Source organism: Corythoichthys intestinalis, chromosome 3 (assembly GCF_030265065.1).
Source record: "Corythoichthys intestinalis isolate RoL2023-P3 chromosome 3, ASM3026506v1, whole genome shotgun sequence".
Classification (NCBI taxonomy): domain Eukaryota; kingdom Metazoa; phylum Chordata; class Actinopteri; order Syngnathiformes; family Syngnathidae; genus Corythoichthys; species Corythoichthys intestinalis.
Window position 1 is genome coordinate 39,349,408 of NC_080397.1, and position 11,221 is coordinate 39,360,628.

The following is an 11,221-nucleotide window of genomic DNA, read 5'->3' on the forward strand; positions in this document are numbered from 1 at the left end:
CACTCGATTTATTCACATACGGGTCATGAATTCACTCCTTCGCAGTTCGTGGGTCTTTAGGAAGTAGCATAAATTTTGTTTTCTTTGAGGTTGGAGGCACATCTTCTGGCTCGTCAGGTTCCCTTTTCCCCGTAAAAAGTCTGTCCAAAGACGTCTGTTTCTGTTATTCAGTCATTCTAGTGTGGGGGCTAATTATTTCCGGGAAGAAATGTGATTGGCGACGACCTACGTCATACGTTATTATCGAGTCCAAGCGCGCATAGATATACAAAACGAGATTTAGTGCTAACAGCCCAATCAATGCATTGCTATGACGACCTCCTATCCTGTAGTTGTATATCAAGAGTAGACAGGGATATTGGTGTGTTAAGCGGCACAGGCCAAAGTCAATTGGCCAGAATGCAGTCGTTAATAAATTATTTATTATTTCTAAGCGGCCCGGTACCAAATGCGCCACGGACCGCCCGGTCGTTGGGGACCCCTGAGCTACAGTATATAAACGCAAACTATCCGGGAGAAGAACGCCGAGATATTTCCCTTGCTGGTCGCCATTAACAAGTACTGCTTTCGAGTCGCTTGGTATATGCCTTCTAGTTCGTCAGACGACTTAGTTTTGTGATCCTCTACCTTGTGCAGGTATTGAGTGTATTTTTGTTTGTCTTTTGGCTCTGCCCTCCGCTCGGTTTTCGGGTTTTTGATCCCCGTCGACCTATTTGTCACGGACCCTTTTTGTTATTCCCTTTTTACCGTGTTCGCGTGTTTTGTTTTATTTGTGATTAATAAATTCCCAAACGCTTCCCCTCTGTTGTCTGCTTTTGGGTTCAATCTTGTTCGCTGCATTCGCGGATCTCAACAGTTTGTCCTTCATCTTACACTGCACCAGTCCCTCTTTTTTCACTTCTTTTATCAACACCATCGTCGTTTTGGGGCTTTTTGAAGAAACTTCGGACACTCGGTTGCCTTGACATTTTTCCGAGTAAGGCCAACGACGTCATGCATCAAGAGAGACAATAGCTAATTAATATGCTCACTCGCCACCATGTGGTCTGGGGTGTGAATTGCAACCTGTCAAAATGACAGATGGACTTTAGTTTTTTCCGTCACCGTTTTAAAAAACCGGTCAACGACGGAAAATATTTGGTTAACGCGACCCCTGTTCCCCACACCATTACACCACCACCACCAGCCTGAACCGTTGATACAAAGCAGGACGGATCCATGGTTTCATGTTGTTGACGCCAAATTCTGACCCTACCCTCCGAATGTCGCAGCAGAAATCGAGACTCATCAGACCAGGCAACGTTTTTCCAATCTTCTATTGTCCAATTTCGATGAGCTTGTGCAAATTGTAGCCTCAGTTTCCTGTTCTTAGCTGAAAGGAGTGGCACCTGGCGTGGTCTTCTGCTGTTGTAGCCCATCTGCCTCAAAGTTCGACACACTGTGCGTTCAGAGATGCTCTTCTGCCTACCTTGGTTGTAACGGGTGGTTATTTGAGTCACTGTAGCCTTTCTATCAGCTCGAACCAGTCTGGCCATTCTCCTCTGACCTCTGGCATCAACAAGGTATTTCCGCCCACAGAACTGCCGCTCACTGGATATTTTTTCTTTTTCGGACCATTCTCTGTAAACCCTAGAGATGGTTGTGCGTGAAAATCCCAGTAGATCAGCAGTTTCTGAAATACTCAAACCACCCCTTATGGCACCAACAACCATGCCACGTTCAAAGTCATCTCAAATCACCTTCCTTGCCCATACTGATGCTTGGTTTGAACTGCAGGAGATTGTCTTAAACCATGTCTACATGCCTTATTGCACTGATTTGCCGCCATGTGATTGGCTGATTAGAAATTAAGTGTTAACAAGCAGTTGGACAGGTGTACCTAATAAAGTGGCCGGTGAGTGTACACTGTAGATAGATCAGACAGATTGGGATAGATACGGACAGTGAATTAATAGATACATAATTGATTAAGCACAGCGGACATGGCAATTTACGGTACTAATATTAAACCTGCCTGAACAAGTCCCCCCCGCCCCCCCCAAAAAATAGAAATCAAATTCGAGGCCGGATTACAGCTTCCGAAAAGATTCCAACTTCCAGGCAGGATTTTAATTAACACAGGCCGTAGGGAGGAGAATAACAATAGGGATTGGTGATATACTTAGGGCTGTGGTTTAATGGAAACTGATTGATGAGATAATAACTTGTAAGCACCACCATAGTTGTGAGCAATGTGTCTTTGGAAAGAGATGTGACAAGAATATGTGCCACACAAGGTGGTGTTTTAAGAGGTGTATTAATACCCAGCAATATATGTTTACCCCAACTTCATTAAACACCAACCACACACATGCACACACACATGTGCAAAACCTAATGTGGTATCTACATTGTGCAACTGTATGGTAAATAAGATGCCGAAATGTGCCAGTGGTCTCTACAGTTTAATAGATCTAGATGTGTAAAGGTCTTTAGGCACATCTGATGAAGATAACACACTTAAAGGGATCCACGGATAGAAAGACTTTCATTCTTAAAAGATAAATGCTATTATGAGTTAAAATATTTTGATATTGAAACCCATCTTAATGTTTTCATTTTTATGCAATTTGTAAAATTAGTTTAACTAGTGGGTCACCATTGTTGTTGACGTCGCAGGGCGGTGAGGTTACATAGTTACGCTGCCAAACTTGAGTATGACTCGAGTACGACATAAATGATGTCATCTGTTCAACTCTTTCAATTTGAACCCGAGAGGAACATTAATGAGCATGACAGCACTGTCGATATTTCATAAAACGAGCAGCAAAAGCAAAATGAACAGGAAAGACGGGATGCGACGAGACGAGAGTAGGAAAAAAATCGGTGTACTGCCAAAATGTGCTACAGCGGCGAAAAGTCTACAAGTCAACAAGAGGCAAATTTGTCACCCAAAGTACCACTGTACGCTTTCAGCTTGTTTTGTTCGGATACTGTTACGTCCCAGTGACGGTTCGCTAAAGACGCAACATAAAAAGTTCACAATCTGACACAATTTATTTACACAAATCCAATTCACAATGAATACAAAAGAAAAAAGCTCACCTTCAGGGTAAGCCTGGACCATAACAACAAACAAAACGAATCTCCACTTATGCCCCACCCGCTAACTAAACCCTGATCGTAAAAGAAGAAACAACAACAAGACAGCGACTACCCTGGCCAAAAAGAAACAACAAAAAGAAAGCGAATGCTGTCAAATGTGAACTTCCCATTCGTTAACAGCGGGTGACATTTGAAGCTGGCCAATCAGCGGCTGCCACGACGTTTGCCCATTGTGTGTCGATCAGCTTACGTCATGGTGGGAGGGGAGGCAACCAGGAGATGTCTCAAATGAAAACAACAATTAAACGGCCAGGGCCGTCACAATACATACAGACAAAACATACTAAAGATGCCTTAAGAACAAAGTACTAATAACAAATAAGTGTGGTTAAATATGCTACGTGACTAATGTGGTCAAGTCAAGAGATCAACAATCTGCTTTAAAGCTACCACAAAAAAACACAATGCTGAAAAGTGTGAGAGGGAAACGCATGCAAAAAGTATTTGGAGGCAATGAAAAGGTAATAAAAGACTCAAAAAAACACAAATAGTAAGTACTCGCCGCTTTTAACCGATGTGCGCATGTGGTGGACGCCTCGCCGCGTAGAAGGAATTGCAAGAACCCGGTAGTAATTGTCGAGTGACAGTGACAATCTACGTCATCACCCAGAGCGTCCATTGCAGGTATAAAAACATGGCGCCCTCCGTAGGTCAAAACATGTACTAAATATAATGGATTATTAAACTAGTAACAATATTTTATGTGTTTCTAATAATATATTTTAGTAAAATAAAACAATTGTGGCTTATTAGAGCCTACAAGTCTTTAAGACCGAGGTTCCCTTTAAAATAGTATATTGATTAAAATGAGATTTTTCTTTTTTTTGAGACTATGGCGTGTTTTTCAGAAATGAATTTAATACTAATGTAAAGTGTTAAGTGGGTGAAGGCCAACCAGCCTGAACACAGTGTTGGTGGCTTAACATCAGAAGACCTTGATATGTCGCCATCCCAAGTAATAGCTGCATATGGAAAAAAGGAAATCAACAGTAATAGCAGTAAATGCACACATCAACTATATGTAAAACTATGGCCAAGAATGGTGTTCATGGGAGGACTCCACGGAGGAAGCTGCTGCTATCTGAAAAAACATTGTTGCTCGTTTAATGTTCGCAAAAAGGCACTTGGACACTCCACAGAAGTTTTGGCAAAATATTTTGTGGACTGATGAAACCAAAGTTGAATTGTTTGGGAGTAACACACAACGTCATGTGTGGAGTAAAAATGGAACAGCTCACCAACATCAACATGTCATCCCCAACGTGAAGCATGGTGGAGGGATCATCATAATTTGGGGCTGTTTTGCTACCTCAGGGCCTGGACAACTTACAATCATTAATGGAAGACCTAATTCAAAAGTTTATCAGGATGTTTTGCAGGAAAACCTGAGGCCATCTGTCAGACAGTTGAAGCTAAAAAGAGGATGGATGCTGCAACAAGACAATGATCCAAAACACATAAGTAAATCAACTTCAGAATGAATTCAGAAGAACACAATACAGGTTCTGGAGTGGAGTGGCCAAGTCAAAGTCTAGACATGAACCCAATTGAGATGCTGTGGCATGAGCTAAAGACAGTTATTCATGCCAGACATCCCAGGAAGCTGACTGAATTACAGCAGGTTTGTAGAGAAGAATGGGGCCAAGATTAGTCCTGAGCGATGTGCCAGACTGATCTGCAACTACAGGAAGTGTCTGGTTGAAGTTCTTGCTCCCAAAGGGGGGTGGGGTGGGGTGGGGTGGGGGGGGGCACAAAATATTAAATGTGATGGTTCACTTACTTACTTTTCCCACTTCTGTCATTGTTTGCATACTATCCTCATGAAAATATGAAAACCTAATAAATGTTTCTATTTTTTTCATCTGTGTGATTTTGACAAAGATCAGATCACATTTGATGGTGGTTTGATGCAGAAATATGAGAAATTCAGATACATTTTCATACCACGGTACTCTGTCTGAAGTGGAATCACTCAATTGCTTCCACAGATTAAAAAAAGTTATTATTCGTCATTAAATACTGCGACTAATTATTTTATGATAAAATCATATCAATTGTTGTTCAGTCCCTCTATGTACATTTGATAGCTTTCTGGAAGTCTCTTACAACTTGTGGCCATGTAGTGTTGCACTGGGATATAAACTGCAATATGATGTTTCACCTTCACAGGCGCTTGCCTTATTACAACTCCCAAAGTGCGAAAGAGAGTAAGTGCTAAAATTGACGACAAAATGTGCACAAGGCCAGATTTTGACAAGGAACAGTCACATTCTATTACATTACATCTGGTATGAGGGTGCAAAAAGTGCAGTGTGTGCACAGACAGGTGAGTTGGAACAGGTGAGTCAAGTTACATGATGAGTACACCATGACATACTGCTGCATACATTGTGAGTTAGGATCTAATTGATTAAAAGAAATAATTTACATCAATATGAATACAGTATGCGGAATGTTACAAAGTAAATTAAATTGGGACAGTCAAATTTATCTCGTTAACGTCTGGTAATTATTTTTTAAAATTAATCACGTTAAAATATTTAACGCATTTAACGCATGCATGGAACGACCCACTCACACATTGCTGCAAACAGACTACAATGGCGCTATTTTATGTATATTGAGAGCTAAGAGGCAAAGACAAGCAAGTGGAGTGGACACAGGTATTCACTGGGGCCGCACTATTTATTGGCAAAAGCTTTGGCATCTCTTCCACAACACTTATATTTATTATTATAATAGCGAGCGACGTGAGGAAGAATGGCGGGAGATTATCTTTGTCTTAACACCCTGTATTGAACACAACGCAGAGAACATATACCATTTGCAGCCACCACTGACAGTCATGGTTGCCCAACTTCCCATCATGCATTTGAGGCGAACAGTTAAGTCGCTACAGTATCATTTACTGAAAGCACAACAAAAATAATATTCCTCTCTCTCTCTCTCTCTCTCTCTCAAAAAAAAAAAGTTCACAAATAGAAAAGTGCTCCATGCAAAGAGAACTGGCATTCCTAATCAAAATAGCGATGCAAAATAATACTCAGACTTTGGTCAAACTCTATTCAAACATTTCGTTTAGCGCAACAAATACACTCGATGGCAATATTTAGTCACAATATACAAACTCACGTTTATCTTTTAAGAATTACAAGTCTCTCTATCCGTGGATCCCTTTCACAGAAAGAATGTTAATAATGTTAATGCCATCTTGTGGATTTATTGTTATAATAAACAAATACAGTACTTACGTACAGTATGTTGAATGTATATATCTGTCTTATCTTTCCATTCAAACAATAATTTACAGAAAAATATGGCATATTTTAGAGATGGTTTGAATTGCGATTAATTACGATTAATTAATTTTTAAGCTGTGATTAACTCGATTAAAAATTTTAATCGTTTGACAGCCCTACATTAAATACATGTTTATTGAACAGTTTTTCCGTATCAATATTCAAAGTAAGTACTGTAAATGAAACGGTACATGACGTATAGGTTCACAAATAATAGAGTTTCATGGTTGTCATGGTTGTGGCATGTGCTTTCTCATAATTTCTTGAACAATGATTGTCGTGGCGCTTGTTTTCTAATGATTTCTTGAAGAATGATTAACCATAATTTGATTGTGAAGTAAACTGATAACACAGTTTATTTTAGACAGACATTATGTTGGAAGTGTTCGCTATTTGTAGTCCCACCAGATTAATAACGGCTTCAGCAGTGCTCCTATGTGTGTGGCCGTTTGTCTTCCTGACATTTAGCGGTGTCCTCTATTAGCCCCGCCATTTCTCCAGGGAATCCACTCACTTAATAGTCATGACTAGGCACACTGCACAAATCAATGTCTAAAACTCCGCCAGTAGAGTTTTCAGACTCAAACAAGTTGTTTCTATTGTTGCACTTTGTCCTTCAGAATGAAAAACTGGGCAGTTGGTGGCACAAGCTCTGGGAAAATATAGACTTTGAGATTGAGTGAGACTGTTTTAGAGCAAGTCCGTATTTTATACCACAACTATTAAGTATTATGGGCAGTGTTGTCAGTAACTCATAATCTGATACTTTCTTCCAGTAATGAGTTGTCTAACGCGTTCATTTTCCCAAACTAGTAATCTGATTAAAGTTAGTTTCCTTAGTGTCTGTGCGTTACTATTTTGTTATTGCCTCATAGTGTACGTCTGTATAATGAAGGATATAGACCCTACTAACATGACGTCACAACCACGCCTCCGCGCCATGTTGTCCGTCTACTTGTCGTGTATACGCATTACCGCTACGTAAATTCCTCCTATTATGGCGTGTTTTTCTGCTCGTTAACATTAATAATCATAATGGTGAAGGCGTGTGTGGCGGTTGGTTGCAGTAACAGAGAAGATAGACGGAGAGACTTGAAGTTTTACCGTATTCCGAGAGACCCGGAGAGGAGAGCGAGATGGACTGCTGCAATTCGACGAGAAAACTGGGCTCCAAATGATTACCACGGATTATGTAGTAGTCATTTTATATCTGGTAAGATGCATTTAATATATATTTAGAGGGTTTTGGGCTGACAACCACAATTAAGATCATTGCGAGGCTAATCGCCGACAACATACAGTTTCAAATTCAAGATGCTTATTTCTTCCACCATCATTACATTTTGAATAATATTTAGCTGGTACCAAGTGAAAGAAGCTGGCCTCGTCTACGGATCATCAGTTAAACAGGTGTGTCCAAACCTTTTGCAAAGGGGGCCAGATTTGGTGTGGTAAAAATGCAGGGGGTTACCTTGGCTGATTTACATACAACAATATATTTAAACAAATTTTAGCAAGCCCTTCTGTGTGTCACATTTACTTTATTTTTTTTTTTCATTAACTCCTTCGACACACGGGCTCTTGCGAAATACTGCTGCTGTGAAATTAAACTAGCTTCTAGTTGCTATAATTTCTCGCTGCGTATCTTCCCTGTAATGTCGTACATGTCAGCGTGTCTTGCTCGGTAATATTATCGCGTCACATCGAACTCTTTGAAAACAGCGACTGTCTCTTTGCAAATGAGGCAGACACAGTTGTCGCGTGTTTGATTGAAGAAATAGTCCAATATCCACCTATCCTTGAAGCGTCGGCCATCGCAGTCAACTTTTTTTTTTGTCGCCATTTTAGAAATCACACAGGGTAATGTTGCTTAGAGTGCTGCTCTTAATGTTTTTCAAAGTTTTGTGAGAATAGGCCGAGTTTCTGTGGAAAAGATAGTTGTAGATATCAGGGTAGCAGATGTCAGGCAGAGAGGGCGAAGACAGCGGGTCGAAAAATATCGATTTAGGCATCAAATATGGATCTGGCGAATGGATAGACTGAAGCTTTTCCACATAACGCCTTTTATGCAACGCATCCAATGAATTTACAGCGTCTGAAAGCACTGGGGCTTCCATGAATTGCTCTATAAACTGAACGACTAATTGAAACCATTGAGAATGGGGCTAAACAGAGACGGACAATATGGCGGCCGGATACAGTGACGCGTCATTCTGTGACGTCGGTGAGTAGGGTCTATTGTAGTCACGTAAGAAGAGCATTTTGAATAGAAAATTCTAGAACGGTTCAAGCTACGTGTTCGTTTCCGGGTAACCGCTCACACTTCCTGTTTTGGTCTCGAGTCACACGCGCCAGTTGTTTGAGACTTCGAGAAAGGCGTGTGCCAACGCAATGCACATTCGAGCCGTGGGCAGCCACCTTTTGAGATGTACGAGGGAAGGTTGATCTATGAACGTCACTGAATTAACGTATGGCGGAAAACACAGACAAGACTGAAAAAGCAGTTTCTGCTCTTGCACTCCTCTTTAAAAGAAACTGCTGCATTTTAAGCCAAAACAACTGTTGTATTTGATGGAACAATATGCCTATATGCTGTCATAGCAGATTCATGGCGCATTAAGCCCCCGAACTATTTTTAATTTGTCCGTTTTACCCTGGAAACCCCCGTTTACAGACGTCGCGCAACCGCTTTTGTTTCAACCCAGCAATAAAACGAAGGTACTGTATTGGCCCGAATATAGGAAGGCCCTGATTATAAGACGACCCCCTCTTTTTTAAGACTCAAGTTTGAAAACAGACTTTTTGAACACCAAATTAATTTTTATATAGAAAATAATTACAGTATATCCGAAACAAACGATTATAACAATATATTTGAGAGAAAAAGCATGTTATTTGTTACCCATTCAAATCTTAATATCTGAATATTTAAATATGTAAACTAAAGTGCAATCACATTCCTAAATGAATGGCTTCTGATTTTTGAAATGCAAACCAACCAATCTATTGTGATAAAACAACAAAATTGCAATAACTGCATTAACCATCAAAGTGAAGTCTAACTGTACAGTAACTGTAGTCTTGAAACAAATCTGAATAAGGACAAACATTGCAATAAAATATGCAAACTGGTTAAACATGAGAGTAGCTGAGATCTGTCATGACAGAACATCGCTTCGATGATATCTGGCACCATTTAGTGTCGTGAATGGGTATAACGTCTAGACCGCGAATATAAGACGAGCCCCTCTTTTTCAGTCTTATTTCAATGCAAAAAACTCCGTCTCATATTCGGGCCAATACGGTAATTCATCATATTTATTATTAAAAATGTATCTCATTTTTAGCATAGAACCATTAATTGATATTTCTGATATTTCGTTTAAAAAAATAAACGGCTTTAAAAAATTATTCACTCGCATATTTGAAACTTTTAAACAAATGACGTCACAATGAAAAAAATGGTGTCCGTAAAAAAGTCACAGATATATACCTCATATTTATTGCTTAATTGTATTTTTTTGTTACTGTCGCATTTTCTCCAATATGTTAGATGATAGATAATGGATCCAAACAAAGAAAAATTGGGAGGAAAAAAAAAAAAAAACGTTTAAAAGGGTAAATATATGAAAAAGAAACTCTCGACCATTCCTTGATGTCTTCGATTTCTGCATCGTGACCCTTGTTGTATTACCATGTTTCACCCATAAAATCCCCCCAAAATCCGGCTGTGGCCATTCACAGCTGTGTCTTGACACTCAGTGATACATGCTACATGGAGTTTTTGGATTGAAGCAAGGTGAGTACGCGATAATATCTCATTAAAGTCATGGCGTCTGTAATTCTGCTCTCGCGTGCGCTGGCCTCCAGATAGGGTTTTGCTGTTTAAATTTTTTTAACAGGGCCATCCTGTTCAAAATTCTTCTTCTCCCATAAAATTTTGAGATGACCCCAGAAATAAGATTCTAAGCTTTACAATGATGTATCACACATGCATATCGGACAATTTTGAAAGTTGGCCAAATTGGGGGTCTCAGAGCGGAACTTGAAGTCACCTGAGTGTTTTCCGCTGTATTTTTCCTTCATTCCGGAGGATTCCAGCGATAGGTTGGACAACCCTACATGCGCGGTCGTTTCGTAGCTTTGTCGTTGCAACGGGAGGTAGTCATTGTTCCAAGTTGGCAAGCATTGTTTTCATCATATTCGTGTTGCACATTTATGCCGTGAGGTGACGTGTTCATTTAGAATCTTTGGGATGTGTTATAAGTCCAGCTGAGTGTAAAGTGCTTAGTTGCCGCCACCTTTTGAGGCCAAATTGACCGCGTATGTGTATGTCCTACTTCCGGGTAGTGCGCGCGTATCCGCGCCCGCCCTCACCTTTGTGTTTATTGTGCTGTGCAATTCATTTGTGTGTTGTTGATGATTGTGCGGTCAATTTGCATTGTTTTACATTGGCACTGATATGCTGTTAACCCTAACCCGAAATTTCGAATTTTTGACATTAGGCTTAATCTTCAAGTTAGCAGGGTTTAATTAGTCAGTGGAGTTGATTTCAACAAATTCCATGCAGTTTGTCAGTTATTTGTTAGTTTCAGGGCTCCGGAGTGGCAAAGCTAGCGTGAGTAAGTGGTGGTTGACATGAACTCCATCGACTAATTAAACCTCCATTAACTCTAAAATTAAGCCTGATATGAGAAATTCTGATCTTGCCCTTTAAATTCAATAAACGGAAAGTCAATTACATGCGATGAGATTTTTCTGTTGTCATTCTTATGTTG